Here is an 18919-nt window from a genome sequence, read left to right as displayed (position 1 = left end):
AACGTCTCCCGAACAGATACATAACATAATTTTTCATATGAATCTACCAAGGAGGTCTATAATACCTGGAAAAATCTATCTAATAATATTTTGATTTAAATGTTGCTTGCAATAAATTTCGTTTCGTCAGGGTACACGGTTATGCTGCGTTCCATTCAAGTTGGATGTGGGATATTCCTACTTAATATCTCCGACCATAAATGCATTCTATTCCCCGATATTCAGAACTGCAACGCTCCCGTTATCTTAGCAGGGATTTGACTCTCATTAGAGATGTCTCCTAGCAACCTAACTGATAAACAATGCTGCAGTGCTAGCATTTGTGCTTCAGGTGTACGATTATCAAAAGAGATGCAAATGGAAGATGCATTCCGCTGCACTTTTCCTAGAAGGAAGTTGAAAAATCAGACTTTCCGAGTTGAATGGAACGCACCACTACTTTTCAAAACTTGATCAGACACTGAATGCTCCAGCAGCCTAATTTACACTTAGAAAACTCCTGATGTTGCTATAACAATGCAAAAAGCACTTTCCAATTTGCTTGAAGTGAAAATCAGTCCTCCTTTCCTGTTTAATAAATTAAGCAATCACACGGTCATGCAGAACATCTCGTGTTTTTAAATCCATAAGGATCTCTTTCTCAACGGCAATACCAGCAGTGATGACAGCCGACTCGTCAGCAAGATTTCGCGCTTTTCGCTCTTGAATTACGTACATCACTTAAAGCGTGATTGCATCACTCAAAGCCAGCTAGAAGGCCTCCACCGGGACATATCCTAAAGATCACACCCACAAAGAACAAATAAATCAATCTGATTGGCTGATTAATCTGACAATCTGACTTTAGTTGCTCATTCATTTGCACTGTTGAGGGATTCTGTGGAAATTCTGAAGGCCTGAGGGGGTGGAGCTCAAACTCACGTGCTGCTTCGGGCATGCAATTTGTGAAACAGTTGTCACACTTTGCTTGTAAGAATCAAGAAATAAATTCTGACTGGATAAACTTTTTGTTTATCTCTATTTGTTTGTAGATTAATTAAGAGTTGAAAGCGATTAAAAATACACAGACAAAAAGGTGACTGAGAATGAAAGGATGAAAAATATTTATTTATTTGGCATGTTAGGCCAGCAGAGAAGGCTTTGAGAAATCGCCACTCTTGTTTTCAAGAAACAATTTTTATCATATGTATTTTATTCACCAATCACTATATTGACATTTTAAAAAAGGAAAATGTTAAAACTTTTTTCGCTGGGTCTCAGGAACTTGACATCATTACAGCTTGTAAAGTAAAATAATGAGATCTTTATAATGACAGAGCAGGCTGCAAGTATGACAATACATAGACATATTAGTTCACACTTTAAATATATCTTATAAAATGTTTATGTCAGAATTTTTAAAGCTCTTTGTTGTTGCTGTGGGCATGAATGTAATGTAATGGTGACTGAGAGATACCTCAAAAGCCTGTTGTATCATATTTGATACATGGATTTCTAAAGGGGTGTTTTCAATAAAATTATTATTCAAAATTTTAACCAAACACAAGTTGCTTACTGTATATTTAGTATATACTCATTTTAAAACATCATTAACAATATAATCATTACTGTCACTTTTACTTTATTAAAATAAGCTTTAATGTATACCAACATAAGTCACTTTTCGCGCAAGTCCACCACCATTTTAAATAGATCTATACAAACATCGAATGCCATAAACATGTGAAACTTACACACCATAGGTTGTTTGGCTCTTCAGCTTGAACAGAGAGTGAAACAGGAGCCATCAGATGTTGTGTATCATATGTGATACAAACAGCTTTATAGGGTTAAGAAAGAAAATCTTCATTTGAGGGGCCCTTACAGTATATTGTACAAACAGTTGGTTGAAAAGATTGTCTTGGTCAAGTTGATTTTCTACATTCAAAATGTGTAAACTTTTTTAATTTACAGGGTTACAGTATGCCATTTTATACAGAGAATTTATCAAACAATTCAGAAAGAAGTGAAAGGAGGAAAAAAACATTTGTCTATGATGAGATCTGTGCTACTATATTTAACATTCCATTTTGCATACTCCACCCCCATGTATTTCACTGATGTTATAAAAGCTTGTTAGCGGCATTCATACAGGTACTGCAGATTGTGGGAGCTTGTGATGTCAGTGCACAGTAAGTACTTATGATAAAATATTTTGTCTTGTGCTTAGGGTTCAATTAATTTTTGTCCTTATGTAGTTTTTACTTGTAACATACATTTTAGAGTTCTTTTCTTTAATAAAATAATTATATGTATGTATGTATGTATATGTATATATATATATATATATATATATATATATATATATATATATATATATATATATATATATATAATTAGAGCACTTGGTAATATAACTTATTTCCTTTTTTTGCATATTTTGTTGCCCTGCTTAAGACTCCCCTAATGTCTTGTTAACAGTATAATGTCCAGTATAATCAATGAATACACAGACTGGAGACACAACTGGACAAAATAATTTTCAGTTCCATCCCTCATTCAGGAATATGAACATCAACAGTTTCTGAGACAATAGCTATAATGCTTAGATTGCAGCGCAAACAAGGTGATCTCTCATTTCTTTCCCACAAAACCAAATGAATTTGAAAGCCTTTTAGATAACTTACAAAGGCATATTTTCCTGGGCTGAAATAGTTAAACTGTATGTGCTATGTTTTTAAATATTTTACAATGATAATTACCAAGATTCTACTGCTAGCGTTTTGAGATTTAACTGTTGTACTGTAATCAACAAACTAACTAATCAACAAACCAATCCAGACATTTTGACTTACGAAATACATGATACTGATTTGAAAGTTAATGATTCATGAAACTAAATATATATTTAATCAATCTTTATCATAAACTTTTAGTTAATAACTAAATTTTCCTTTATTGTTTTGGTAGTGACTTCACTGTTTCGGTAGTGAAATTTTGTTTAAAAGGTTGTGTCATATTCCCTGAAACATTTAGCAAAATTTTAAATTTGTTGAAAATATTACAAACACAAATTTTATGATAACTAAAATGTAGTATTTAATTATTAAAGACATAACAACTGTTTCTATCATCTGTATTTGGAAGGACAAACAGTACTTTTGAATTGTCATTGAAGTTAATGACTGCTTGGTCATACAGCTTGTTTTCCATACATATGAACAATAGTTTAAAATAATAAATCAAGTGGATTCAGTTTAAAAAAATAAAAGCTCAACCATAATATTAGCATTAAACCTAAAGCTGCCTGACTTTCAGAGCATTTTGTTTACAAAGTTATCCTACAAAAAGTCTGCAACAAAACAAACAGATACAACATCTCAAAGAAAAATACAACCAGGAAGTGAGACTGCATCCCTGTCCATCATGGCCGTATGATGAGTAGACAGATCCCATCATTTTGAAGTAAATGTGCTCCAAAGTCTGAATTCTGAAATCAGTGTGTAACTTTAAGAATGTCACACATTTTCTCGGCAATTTAAAAAATAGTGGGCTTAAATCTAAAGTTATGTTTTTATGTATGTACAACTGTTCAAAGCTTATGCTTGTTCCCTTAAAATTAATAGTTGTAAATAACATTTTGTCACAACTGAAATAATCATGTCATTATCGAAACTTTATCATACTGTATGTCTATGTATATGTATATGCTTCGGTAGTGATAATTTTAGCTAATTTTGAGCATAACTCAATTTTCATCTTAAATGTTATTTTTTATGTATGCGCAACTGTTCAAAGCTTGTAATTATTTCCTTAAAATGAGATGTTGAAGATAACATTTTGTCACTGCTTAAAATAATCATGTCACTACAGAAAAATTATTATACAGTATGTTTCGGTAATGACAGTTTTAGCTAATTTAAATTTTAGCTAATTTTAGTTTATGATTATTAGGAAATAATAATATGTTTTAAACAGCTGTACCTACATAAAACAGAATATTTAAATTAAAACCCCAAAATGTTGATTTAATTGCAGAGAATATGTGTTTTGGTAGTGACAGTTATTAATGTTACACACTGATTTTTCAGATTTTAGAGCACATTTACTTCAAAATGATAGGATCGAACTACTCACCATCCTGCCATGATGGGGAGAGGTGCAATCTCGCTTCCTGGTCAAAAATGCAGGGGTGTGGTTAAAATCAGGCTCAACCAATGGACTAAAACATTTTGTGTTTCAGTAGTGACAAAAATGAGAGACAGCATTTTTAAATACATTTTATTATTTAAAAATTAAGCCATCAATAGAATCTAAATAATTTCCTTTAACTTTAAAATCAATTAAAAAGGTCTTTTAAAAAACAACATTGAAAAATATTCTTTTATATATTCTTTTGTTATGTTGAAATTGAAGGGTGAGGGTTTGTGACAGCCACCTTCTAATAGAAAGTACTGTATAAATTATGATTAGGTATATATTTAGCATATTATTATCTTAAATAATGCCTTGGGTTTTAATAGATCATAACATAATCTTATGACAAATATCGGAATTCATAAATATATTTTTTAATAGTTCTTTTTATTGTGGGACCGCAGTTTGCACCAATTCAGTAGAATGGCCCATATAAGGTGCTTTAAAAGATACGTTATAAAGTATAGTATGTAATTTAGAGGCATATATTGAAGTAAAAGGCCTACTCTTAAAAGTATAGTTCACGCACAAATAAACATTCTGTTATTATTTACTCACTCTCAGGTGGTTCCAAACCCTTATGCATTTCTTTCTTCTATGGAACATCAAGGAGATGAATGTTATGGAATGAGAGCTTCAGTTGCCATTCGCTTTTATTGTATGCATAAAAGAACGATATGAGGTTGAGTAAATTATTTACTTTTAGGGGAACTAACCCTTTAGTGCCTACCCATCAGTAGCGGCTTATGATCACAAATATATGTGGGGCAAAACTTGCTCTGAGTGCTATAGGATACGTATTACCACAGTTTTTTTTTTTTTTTTTTTTACACGATTCAACTCATTATTCAAGCACAACTGGGCTGACACAATATGTGGTGTCCTTGCATTATTCCACCACAAGTCGGCAATCTTAGAACATAATGTTGATTCTAATATTCTAAAAAAGAAAGCTTTATATTACAATGTTGACTTGTTGAAGATCTGAATCTATGTCAAATGTTGTTTTATAATGTTGTGTCGTTGAAGAACCTCACAGAGTAGAGAAAGAGAAAGCTATGGTGAAAAAACTATCTACGTCCTGTATATAAACAGAACTATCTACCGTACATGCCAAGAAAAAAAAAAAAGTAAATGCTTAATAATAATAATAACAATAATAATAATTTTTTAAATCATAGTAAGTTTCAAGTAGTAAATAGTTTTGTTGTAGAAATGTTTCAAATCACATACACCTACGCTACTGTATAAATCCCCCGTCCCATTGTAAAATAAAAACAAAAAGGTAAATATGGGAAACTTAACACTTTATTCAGTTCAGAACAACAAAGACATACAAAACATACAATGTCTTAGTTATCATCTTTGTCTTTTGATTGTCAAACAATTTTTATGTCTGGCTTGCCAGGACCAATTTGTTTGATGGCCAGTTTGTCTTGAATTTGCAATAGAAACGACACGCTGTAAACACACATTTATCAATAGCACACACCATGTTTACAATCTGTAGCGAGTACTAATACTAAAGTTACCTTTGACTTGGCACTACATTATGGGCAGATTAATTTCTACACCAATGTGTCTCAGTGACTACATTCACATGGACACCAGAAATCATGGGCGTAGAAAATGCGGGTTTACACTGTGTCTTTCATATAGCAAATGTCTAAATGTGTAAATGCAAAAGTTAAAATTCACTGGTCAATCATGTAATTAATTAAATTAAAAATGTTTATAGATTGATAGCCTTAAAATGTATATATCTTATATTTTTATTTTCTTCTTGTGCTAATCGTTCTGTCTGATTTAAATGATTGCTACGCCCCTGCCAGAAAGCATGTTATTGCGAGCAAGCTGCGTTCTGGTTTACATGCACTGTATAAGCAGCATACTTATACATTCAGATTGATCAGTAAGCAGCTATTTCCACAGCAATGTAATTTTCTCGCAATGCTTGTGTAAAGGAAGGAAATCGGCGTTCTCGTTTACATGACGTTTCAGAATGCCGCTATTTGCACAAACTCTGGAATAAACCATTTTCTTAAGAGCATGTAAACGTGGTCAATAAGAGTTCATTGAAGTACCATATTTAACCACAGATTTCATGTGGAAAAAGGAGGGACATTTGTCCAAAACAGTGAGTTTAGTTATTTAGAAGAATTCTCAGGTTAGATATGCCTGCCAAATGTTTGGAAAAACATTACAAACTATGGTGTCATGAATAATTAATTTAGTTTATTATACACCTTCACATAAAGTGACTACACACACACACACACACACACACACACACACACACACATACTGAACAAAGACCGTATTGAGTACAATATTAATCCAAATAATTTTAAAAATTCAAGCAAAATTTGTTTGTCTTCATAACTCAAGAGTCTTATTTAACAACATTCTTACATAAATTTGTGCTTATTAAATTTGATTCTTACCTTTTTTCAATGCTGTTTAATCTTTAAAGACTTTAAATTGACACAAGTCTTGCTCTTTTTTTCATTTCAAGAAAGTGTCCTGTCTGGCCTTTTACATGAGCCCTACTTCATTTGCAATGAATATGCAAAAAATGAATGAATAAGGTAACAAATGCAGCTTCATATGTTCTCAAAGATGTTAAATTCCTTTAAAATTACTGACACTGTCATCTCATGGTCCACTGTAGAGACATATGCCCTGCTGTTTAAACCAATTAACATCATTCAAATCCAACAGTCAAATCTTTAAAGTAAATGTATATAGAAAAGGCACACACATACAAAGCCTTGCCTAGATTAATCGAGAGAATACATTCAATATATAATCATAAACTTATGTGTTTGCAATTAATGGATATTAAGTAAGCTACTCAAAGATCAAAACAAAGTAACACACAGATACATTTTTTATCAGTTTATTATATGTCCTAATATGTCAAATTGATTAAGTCAGATTAAATACAAATTTTGACTGGAATAAAACCAGTCACTTTAGATTTTGCCACATGAAGCACATTTTTTTAGGTTACCTGACAATTTTTTTTTAAACTTTTTTTTAAGTGTATAATAGAGAATACAAAAGTTTGTAGAATGCAGTGTTCAGATAACAAGAAATGCACATTAATGCACATCAGTTCTCCAGATTAAGTTGCAAATCATTTTCTATTTAACCATGCCAGCTTCTCAACCCAGCACAAGGTTGCTTGTTATTAAAGGGATTCACAATAACGTGGCAAATCACACTCTTGAGATAACCTTAACTAACGGTGGACTTCATTAAATCATTGTGCAGGTAAGGTTCTAGGGTCAGTGGATATTTGCGGCTTTGCCCAGATATCAATGTATGCATACCTTTGCACCTCATACAAAGCTGTCATGGCTTCAAAAAACTTGAAATAAGGCACAAATAGAATGGATTACTTTTATGATAATTTTTATGGTGCTTTATAATTTTTGGAGCCATGGCTTAAACATTCGGAAAAGTCATTATATGTCCCACGGCAAACAAAATAAAATGACAAAATAATGAGTATTATCATGAAAGGATTATCATTCAATTTAACATTAGAAAGTTCAGCATAGTGCAAAAGTAATGGAATCCTGTGAATTGTGAAATGAGTTTAATACAGCACCAGAGTGGTGAAGGATTAAAATCATTGTAGTGACATTTGTTTAAGAGTTAAGAGTGTTGAACATAGAGGTCTACCACAGAGACTAATGGGCGAAAAAAGTCAGGTCAAATGTAATTTTTACACATTGCAAAGCAAAATAAAAGTAGGTTCCTTCAGTGCAAAATTTTACATACACTGAAGGCGCATGGCAGTAAATTACAATAGCTAAAACCGTAAATTAAAATAATACATTGGACTCAACACACACACGCACGTGCTCACACACACACACACACACACACACACACACACACACACACATTTTCTGACTGTTCCTATGCCCCTGGTCAAGGTTATTTAATAATGCATGATTTACATGATTTTAAAATTAAATAATCTTCCCTCTTAATAATCTAGATTCCATTTCATTCCTGGATTACTGTCACATGGGTCACCATCATCATGAGTTTTGGAAGGAAACTGTGTCTTATGTCTTGGAATTCACGTGGGCTACGTTCTAAGATAAAGGACATAAAGAGTAATATAGAGAAACAAAAATGTCATGTTGTTTTTCTTCAAGAGACGTATTCAGTTAACTCTAAGGTTTTAGAGATACTGAAAGATTGGAAAACATTCTACACCAAAGCACCAACGTTAAACAAAAGAGGAGTGGCTATTTTGATAAGAAAAAGTGTTTTTGAAGAATCAGGTTGCACAGAAAACATTGATCCTTCTGGCTGCTATATTGTGGTTAAATGTACACTGAAAGGACAACTATTCACACTTGTAAGTGTATACAATTCTCAAAAGGATACAAACCCCTTAATGAGACTCATTAATGTACTTGAGAATTATGCAGAGGGCATCTTGCTGATTGGAGGCGACTTTAACGTTCCCCTGAATCCATATCTAGACAGAAATTCTACTACTACTAATAAAATCCACTCATGTTTGCAACCAGTTGTGAAGAGATTTATGACAGCTTTTCATCTTGTAGATGTGTGGAGAAGATTTCACCCAATAGTCTGGCAACAATCTTATCAACAAAACAACGTGATGTCAAGATTGGACTATCTTTTTGTTCCAGAGGAGTCAATGCAATATATTAAAACATGTGAGATTTCTAAGGAAAAATCCCACTCTGACCATTACCCGATTCTTTTTGATATTAACATATCCAAAGAAGAGAATAAGAAACCAGAATTTCGTCCGAATATCAGTGAAGAGGAGACCACAATTAATATCTGTACCTTCATGAAATTAGTTTTGGTTAAATGGTTGAACTGCAAACAGAAACTTGATTTTACTATAAATCCCCACAAACCTCTAATTATTAGTGCGTTAGAGATTGGAAGAGTAATTCAGTCCTTTGCAGTTAACCAAATCAATGCTGAACGCCAAGATGGTATACCACTTTCATTCTATAAGAGTAACCTTCATGCTCTGATGTCACATTTATGTGCTTTTTATCACAATGTATTTGAGCGATCCATGATCCCAGAGTCTTTCAGTGAGGCTTTGAGAGTATCTGAGACCCATTACATATTTAATGTTGACTATCTGATTTTAGCCACCGTCATGGCCAGGTGGCTCGATGACCATTTAGAGTCCCATTCAGCAGACTACAATAATTATGATAAAAATCATAAAAGTGTTTTGTTTACCTTCAAAAAGCAGTCAATAGAAGTCAGCTGGACTGTCTTAAAGAGTTTTTTGGAAAAAGAAAAAGACAGAGACCAGACCGATCCACCATTACTGGATACATTTAAGACTGACATTCTTGACAAGATCCTGACAAAAAGTCCCAGTAGTGAATGCAGATTACTGCGCTGGGGTTGCCCTCTGACTCTACCGTTGATGGCATTGTATCTTAAACATGTTGCTAATGAAATGGTTGACAATGTAAAAGACCAAACACCGAACATTTTCTATATTTCTAGAGAGAATGTCATTGCTAGATTTTCTGCTGATTTGGAGAGCAATGCATTGAAGAACTTGGGAGACACATACAAAATGGTGGACTGTATACCTGTAAATGAAATTATAAGTAAAAACAGTCAAGAAAGATCAGGATGTGAATAGCCACAATTTCTGGTATACATCAGGTTTTCTAAGCAACTTAGTCCAGTTTAGAAATGATTATTTTGAAAATGTTGCAGCCATATTTGCATATTACATTTTTAAAAATTCACCTGATTGCAAGTGGATTGTGATGAAGGAATTTAGTTTTATTTACATAATCACCCTAAATGATATTTGCAGAGCAATGCTTGCTTGCTAGCCACAATTGGCTAAAGTTAACTTGCAATCTTTTTAGTAAAATACCAAACTTATCAAAATCTTTTTTTATGCATTTGATGTTGGATTGCATCTTGTTGTATGGAAATGACTATGTATGATTAATAATTATACTGTGAATTGGTCATTAAAATGTTGTAAAATACTTTTTTTATTTGTTTGAAGGGAATTCGAAGAGATATAATGCAATACACTAAACCAATTTTACTATTTGTACTATAGAATAATATTTATAATAAACAATAAACAATATTTACTCTTTTTTAAATTATTATTATTATTATTATTATTAAATTACTGACTATTTAGATTGTAGTATAATGGGCTGGACAACAGATTCAATAGATATTATATATAATGACAACTAATTAGTACATGGCTGGTACGTTAAATATTTTGAATAGTGCACACATGATTCTGATTATGTATTTAATGACATTTAGATAGGAAACAATAGAGTAAAATCATATTTTGATATCAGAATAGATATGTTCGGTTTTATTTATCAGTCATTCAGTGGTGACGTAAAAGCAAAACTCTATTATTATCTTATTAAGTAGAACTGTTCAGGGCCTCATTTCCCAAATGCATCGTAAGCCTAAGTAGATCGTATAATTCATCTTACGATTCATCTTATTTTTGCGACCCTTTCCCCAAAAGCATCCTAACTTAGTAGTATTTGAAAATGCTTGTAGATTAACGAGTGCTCTGGAGTAATCGTACAGCGCTAAGAACATTGTTAAGACACAGACTTATGCAGACACCTGCAGGACAAATGTGAAATTACACCTAATACAATATAAAAACTATAGCTACAATTTATGCTCATTTAATATCAGTATACATACATTTTATTTTATTTATTTTTTAAACAACAAGGCTAATAATAATAATAATAATAATAATAATGAATGCATACAATTGTTAGTTAATATTGGATGAACAGGTAAATTAATAAGTAAACAAATAAAAGTTATTTGTGGACTAGTTGGTTACAACAAAGTGGTGGGATGATTATTGCAGAGAACAGTAAAAATTACAATCAGAGAGAGAGAAGGAAAAATGTCAATAACTTGATGCCTTGAATGAAAATCGTCCGATACAGTATACTGGCTTCTCATCTTCGTCTCCTCGTCCTCTGTGACACCTAAGGGTGCTCTGGCCCACACCACACGTTGTGTAGTACCGCACATATTGTGTAGCATTGCTGTTACCGTTGTAACTTTTGGGAGTAAAGAGCAGACGTTTGATTGGTGAATGTCCCTAAAGCGCAACTTCCAGTGCCTCCTTATTTTGCACTCATGGTGAAGCTCGTTATATTCAGTTAATGCTTGCTGTCATTAGCAGGACCATACACAGGGTCTCCGCTGTCTTCACTGATCTTGGGAGATTTAATCTCGACCCACAGAGCAAATTTTGAAAACAAAATATTAAAATGCACATCTGATGAACGAAGCAGTGATTGTGAAAAAGAAATATAGCCTATTGTTTTAAATGAAATGATTGCAAAAACAAAATGCAATTATGTGGTGAATTAAGTTGTACATTTAAGAAAATATTTTTAAATATTTCCAGCGAGGTAAATTACAAATGTTTTTAAAGTTACGCAACAAATATAATGAAGTTGCAATGAAGAGCAGCACTATATGGTCACATTTCAGCACTTCACGTTTATGGACAGCGTCTCTCTTAAGTAGCACTTAAAGCACATCCTCGCATGTTCATGTTAAGTGCAGTTTTGAGAAACTCACATAAAAAATAACGAACGTTCGTAAAAATGCTCGTAGAAAATGCTCTTAACCGCTAAGATCAATCGTTATCGGGAAACAGCAGAACTGTGATTTGCTTCCTGTAAGGCAGGGGTCGCTGTTCTAAGGTTAAATGGGGTTTCCTTAAATCATGTCACTTTATTTTGAAATTGTCTTATTGTCACAGGTCAACTGTATCCTTCTTCTGTTTCTCCAGTCCTGATTATTTTTAAATGCATCTTTTTAGTCTGATTAGTCCATATATCCTGTTTGTTTCTTACTTTTTATCAGATGTTGTTCACTTGCTGTTGATTGTGTTATGGTGAAAGCTGTATCTTCTTAGTTGAAATGGAGTATTGTGCTCAGTTGTATTTGTTTTTGATAATTTCATGTTTTACTTTGAATTAAACTATAAAATAAGCTGATTTCTGTATTACTATATTGAATGTTTATTAAAAACGGCCAGAAATTATAAAACAGTTATCAATAGTTGGACATTTAGAATTATTTCAAACTTTGTTTGTTTGGAACAGTAATTTAAATGAAAAGGAGATCAGATTTACATGAAAATTAATCTACACTAAGCAGAACATAAACCTCAAAGTATATCTATAAACTGCTTAATCTGGGTTCAGTCAAATTTTCTTTAAAAGAAAGTGATGTTTGTGTATCTATCACAGTGTATGAATCTTCCATCAAGCTTGACAGATGTCGTTCTTCAAACAATATGTTTACAGTACATTTTCACCATATTTTCTACTAAGTTCAGCACACCACTCCTGACAATGATAGGCTCAGTTCCGAAACTGCTTCGATAGGTAGTGCGAATACTGTAACCTGTCAATTTGGGTGGAACAATCCACAAATACTGTATATTCTTGTGTCCTGTGATTTGTTTTTAATTTTTTTTAAAAAAATGTTAGCATTAGGCACAAATCCCATCCCATCTTTGTTGTAAGAACTATTAGATATGTTAGATGTTAGGTAACACTTTAGAATAGCTACTGTTTCATACTTAATAGGTAACTATGCAGGAATTAATGCAGGACAAGTGAATAGTAGGCCTACTACATCAACACTTCAGTAACTACTATTATTAACTAATGTGGAAACACGATTAACTAATCCGTATGTATGTAATAGTGATCTAATGACTGCGGTAGTTCAGTGTTGCCTAATCAAGAATTACTAAATTTGATTTGCCTAATTGAGAACTCTTTACTAATTATGGCTAATTTAAAATAATTTTAAGCCCTCAGAATGCAAGTGAATGGTTATCAAAAATGTGAAGCTCCAAAAGCACATAATACAAAAGGCATGTTATGACCATTTAAAAGTCTTGCAATGTCATAATAACGATGTGGACATTTAGCTTTAAAGGGGTCATGACACGGCTTTTTTATTATTTCAATATGTTCCTTGAGGTTCACTTATAATATTAGTAAAGTTTTTTGCACATATATTTGTAAAACATGATCATTTAACCGGTTTTGGTGCTGATTCTCCTAAAAAAAAAGACACTAAACTACATTTTCTAAGATGTTATCAGATATGTAAGTGTTATACATAAAAGAAAACAATGTTAGCATCCATTATTTTTAATTTTACTAGGACAGTGTTTAATTTAGGGATTTTGTTTTAGCTATTTTCATCTTCCAGGTTTAGAATCAACATCGAGTTAACGTCACACTATTTGATGTTTCGATATACTATAGTGCATCGTCAGGTCTGCTGATCTTCTGATCACACCCACTTGGCATTTTTTGAAACTGTGTGAGAACTGTGTCGAAGCAGGGGATATCGTGACCCTTTAAGACTTGATGGTAAACGGCCACTGTTATGATTGGCTCTCTGCTCTTGACTGATCAGCTCTCTAATTGGCATCTCACTGCTCATCGCTACTCGGCGGGCTACAGAGTGATAAGGTAAAGTAGGCTTTGATGTGTTGTTGTGGAGATGGTCAGATGCAAATGTCAACCACAGTGTGACATCACAATGTGGAGGAACTAGAGAACGAGAACTTTGGCAGCTTGGTTTCAACAAATGCTCTTTGTGCAGTGAGGAGGTTTTGAGTTCTGAAACTTACAGTATGTTTTTATAGTACAATGACCTCTTATATGTCAAAAGATCAAGAAAAATTTGATTCCTTATGTCATGACCCCTTTAAATAAACCAACCTGTTTCAACAAATCATTCAAGTTCATTGTTAAAGCTGCACTACATAACTTTGTGCTCTCTAGCGACATATGTGGTTGAAAGTTTAAATTGCAAGCAATTTGCAGAAGAACACATTACATCAGTCCTGTTTCAGTACTGCTCTTCTGGCAGATAAATCTCATTGTTTGAGCTTATCTGGACATCGCCTGTGTGTGATCATGACTGGGAGATATTCAGAGCCTCATTCATGAATGCTGAAACCTGATTGCCCAGTGCAGGGATATTGCAGGGAATGCAAATACCACAAATAATGTATGAGTGACATGAACCTAACTTGGCACATCTGCAGGACAGCGTTGAGATCAGTGTGCACTGACTACTCTTGTAAAAGTTAACATTAACTATGTTTCCACCCAAGGTCTTTTTGTGACAAAAGGTGTAATGCATCAAAAAGTTTAGCGATATAACTGATGGAAAAAAAAGTTTCGCAAGAGTTGACATAACATTTTTCCATTTAATTCTAGCACATAAACTTCAAAGGTCACGAAAAACTGGTTTGGAAACACTTTTCTGTTGAGAAAACAGGCATTAACACAAAAATGTTGTGTCACATGACAGAATTTACTCTAATCGTTAGCCTGTGTTAATCATAGTGACAAGGTATACATCACTGAAAGCCAATTTATTGTACATGAATACATATTGTATTATGACATACCTGCACAGATCTGATGCTGTAAACACATCTGCTTCATGACACTTCCAGAAGTGTCAACACAAATGTCTTGTATCATGCACCTGTCATCTACAAGTGCACGGAGAACAAATTAATGGCCACTCTTTGCAATCAATTTAGTGCGGTAGCTATCCATTTATTTATTAAAGTTGCTTTTCCACACCATTCAAAATAATAGACGGCAGTCATGGAATTCGCCCACAATACAAAAAACATATATTTTCTGTGCACAAAGATGTTTTAAATTAAAAATTAATACACAATACTAGGAGAAAAGCTTCAGAGTGCTTTTTTGGAACATTAACATAGCTCAATTCAATAAAATGATTTAGTTCCAGCAAAATTCCCTGCATTAAATAAAATAAATTACCAAACGAATAAAACATTAAATTAAAAAATAAAAAGATCACAAAAGAAAAAATGATATTGTTAGGGCTTTAATTGCCTTTTCTTTACACAAACTTAAATTAGCCTCACCCTGGGAAATCTGGGAGGCGAAAGGTACATAATTAGCGATATACACACATTTCTGTATGGAAACTGCTTAAGGGCAGATTTCTTTTGCAATAAACCAAAACTTATGCGACAAAGTGTTTTTTTAAGCGTGACGTCATCACGCACACAATTGTTATTGATAACAAAGTGAAAAGTGGATGGAAACAAGGTTTATGTCATTAAAAGGCTATTAATCAAACAACAATAACAAGAAAATGAGAAAACCCCTCACTGCTTTTTGCTGAATAACTTTAGTAGCTTTAAAGTATTAATGTAATAAAACAATGGCATTATTAATAATATTTTTAAATAATAATATATATATTTTTTAATAATACCAACCCCTGATGTAGAGATTGTGTTAATTTTAATTACAAATTACCAAGCAAATAGAAAAGGTGAAAGAAACAATTTATAATTATGCTTAGATTTAATCAAGTTTTTCTAATGCCTGACAGAAAACAGTCTAACCTTGTAGAGCAATACTCCAGGGATAATATTCCCACCAGTCACAAATACACTTCAGAAAATTGTGCATCATGCATTTGAATGAGTATCTTGGAATACTTCCAAGAAGTCCACACACAAAGGTAAATATGTATATACCTATTGTTCACCTGACTTTCCATGTGATCTAAATGAAATGGTACACAAAGATTTTCCCTCTATTCATGAAATTGTATGACACTTTAAAACACGTTTAAACAGGTTGTGCCGGTATAAGATAAATTTCCACATCTTTATGATTTTGCATTGATGGTAACTGATGGTCTGGACTTAAACTATTCAAAGCAGCCGCAGATTGTGACCTGTTTAGTTAAACAGGTTCTTATTAAAGTTCAAAATCAACACCTTTGTCACGCATGGAAAGACAAAAGGTTTGATTCATGGACGTTGCTTTGTAGTTAGGGAATCTGATTGGAGAGCTTATGAATTGTACTAGTGCCTTCCAGTTTTGTGTGCAATATGCATCAGACCCTGCAAATAACTATAGAAGAACAATGTATAAATAACATTTTGTATTTGTATTTATTGTATTACATTCAAGTGAAAACATTGTGACTCTGTGGGTTTTTCTTTTTTAAAACATTGTCCTGTTCATTTGTTTGAGCATCCTGTCTTGCCCAACACAGCAACATTGCATCCGTTCTAAGATAGTTTCAGTTAAAACTTAAACAGAAACAAAAGTGAAAGCACAGTGAAAGCAAGTTAGATAATGCTGTTTTGTCATGTTACACCATAAAAAAGGTGGTTTCTTTTGAAAGCACTTATTAGCTTGGCAGCTGAATCAACGGCAGTGTCTCTTCCCACAGGGATTATCCTGAGACAAAAAAGTTTATCCAATTTTTTTAAGTAAAAAAAAACTAAAACTAAATAAAAATTAAAACTAAGCATAAATAATGCAGGATAGCTTTATATTTTATGTAAAAATAAAGAAATAAAATAAAGAAATTCAGATTTAATTGTGTCTTTACAGAATTGTTTAGGATTTTCTGAAATCTGAGAAACATTTTGTTTTTCAAAACAGGCCACAAAAAGCAATGTATATCTGTATTATTGTCTATTTTATCCAAAGAACACTTTTTTGATACTTTGACATGTCAGCCCTCTTTACTGTCCCCATTTTGCCATGTAATGATTTTATTTTTAAGGAAATAAAAGTTTATTGTAAGCTAGAAATTGTGAATGCACTCATATAATTTTAAAATATTTAATATTTTCAAAATATAGGTATATAATATTAAAAACCACAACCGGTGTTTTTTAAGTTTGGTGTCAAATTTGTTTTTGATGATAATTGCAGAATGCAGGATGTCAAAGAAGATCAATGGTCTGTGATTTGTGGAACAGTGAAAAATGAGTAACTCCTTACAAAATAGATCATATAAGTAATGCAGGCTGACATTTACAAGGTTGCACTTTTAGCCTTGTTTTCTTATACAGAAACTCTTTTATTGTAATGGTCAACTTTTATTGAAATTAAAGCCTTGATCGTTTTTGTTTATGGATTTGAAACCACAGGTGTTGCTAGGGATAAAGGGGCTTAACCCCCAGAGAACACCCCCACCCCTGTAATTTTGAAATATGTTAAAATGAGTTATGAACTACAGTGTACTACACCAGTAACTTTAACATTCTGCATTTATTGCATTTTGAACAAACAAAAACACAAATATGATTCCTTGTACTCGTGTTGTCTGTATTAGTCAAGTCATTTTTATTTGTATAGCGCTTTTCACAACACACATCGTTTCAAAGCAGCTTTACAGAAAATCGTGCATTAACAGAAAATGAAACTGTAATATCAATAAAGTCTTTTCATTGTGTAGTTTGATTAAATATGATGGTCAATTGTGATAAAATTTAAATAATTAAATAATAATTATATTTAGAACCCCTGTGAGCAAGCTGAAGGCGAACACAAAACTCCATAAGATGCTGGTTAATGGAGAAAAATAACCTTGGGAGAAACCGGGATCACTGTGGGAGCCAGTTCCCCTCTGGCTAAAAAGCATGAATATAATGCCAATATTAGTTATTTTTTTGTGGTGCAAATCATGATTTAAAATTTGTAAACTAAATTTTAAGGTCCAGTGTTTAATTCATATTTTGTATGAACTGTAAGATTAATGACCAATGTCTTTGAAGTCCATCCTGGATTAACTACAGATGTTCACATAAATGCATTGTCCTTTGATAGTTGGCTGATGAAGGCTTTTGTTGGCAATTAATTGATAGTCTATGAATTCCATTTCAAGAGTGTAGTCCATCAATATACAGAGGTGATGCAGGCAGAGATAAATGGTGCATCGCAGTTCAACCGGCAGGTCATTTCGGTGAGGTTCGATGGGGTCCATCCTAAATCCAAGGTTCAGGCAATGGCATATGAATTATCCCATGTCTTATGGTTGGAGTTGGCATCAGTTCATCGTCTGAAGTCCATCATAAAAAACTGAAGTGATGTCTGGCAAGCACCGGCTGTAGTTTGTCATCATCACTCAGCGACACGTAGCAGTGGAGTCCGACACCAAGCAGGAACGGAGCTGGATCTGGCGGCTCTGGTAACCTCGGGATATTAGCGTAGATGCCATTACATTTTTTTGCAGAGTTATAGATCATGATAGATGTTTCTGGTTCCAGCAGACCTAACTACAGCAGCCTAATTAATTAAATTATTATGAAATTTAAAGGAATAGTTCACCCAAAAATGAAAATGTGCTGATAATTTACTCACCATCAGGCCATCCAAGATGTATATGACCTTCTTTCTTCATCAGAACAGGATTTAAGATTTTTAGGAAAGTATCCCAGGTTTTTAGCTTCACCCAATGCAAGTGAATGGACACCAGTTTTTGACGGTCAAAGTAATCCACACGACTCCCGCCGATCAAGTAATGTCTTCTGAAGTGAATCAATATGTTTGTGTGAAAAACTAATCGCTAATTAAAACTTTATTAACTTTAAAAAATTGCTTCCTGTAAACACTCAATGCCTCCCATAGCTGTCGTCTGACGACATCACGTTGGCATGCTCACGGGAGAATTCAGAAGTTCTACTATGTTTACCACAGAGGAACGTACTTCATGTGAGAGTTAGGTCAATTCAAAGTTAAAAACGTTTTAATTAGTGATTTGTTTTTCACACAAACATATTGATTAACTTCAGAAGACATTACTTAATCAACAGGAGTCGTGTGGATTACTCTGATGCTGC

At 33.1% G+C, this 18919-nt stretch overlaps 1 protein-coding gene across 1 annotated transcript in view; it reads left to right on the top strand.

Annotated features, from left to right (window-relative positions):
* The first annotated feature begins 2517 nt into the window (after window positions 1-2517).
* Window positions 2518-18919, top strand: part of LOC127425633 (uncharacterized) — a 52300-nt gene continuing 35898 nt past the window's right edge. Inside the window, exons 1-2 of the mRNA XM_051671823.1 lie at window positions 2518-2605; window positions 6692-6764. The gene's annotated coding sequence lies outside the window, so the exon portion shown is untranslated. The remainder of the gene's footprint in view (window positions 2606-6691; window positions 6765-18919) is intronic.

This window comes from Myxocyprinus asiaticus, chromosome 34, assembly GCF_019703515.2.
Source record: "Myxocyprinus asiaticus isolate MX2 ecotype Aquarium Trade chromosome 34, UBuf_Myxa_2, whole genome shotgun sequence".
In the NCBI taxonomy this organism is placed as follows: domain Eukaryota; kingdom Metazoa; phylum Chordata; class Actinopteri; order Cypriniformes; family Catostomidae; genus Myxocyprinus; species Myxocyprinus asiaticus.
Note: the sequence above shows the minus strand (reverse complement) of the source record. Positions and strands in the feature narration are given on the sequence as shown.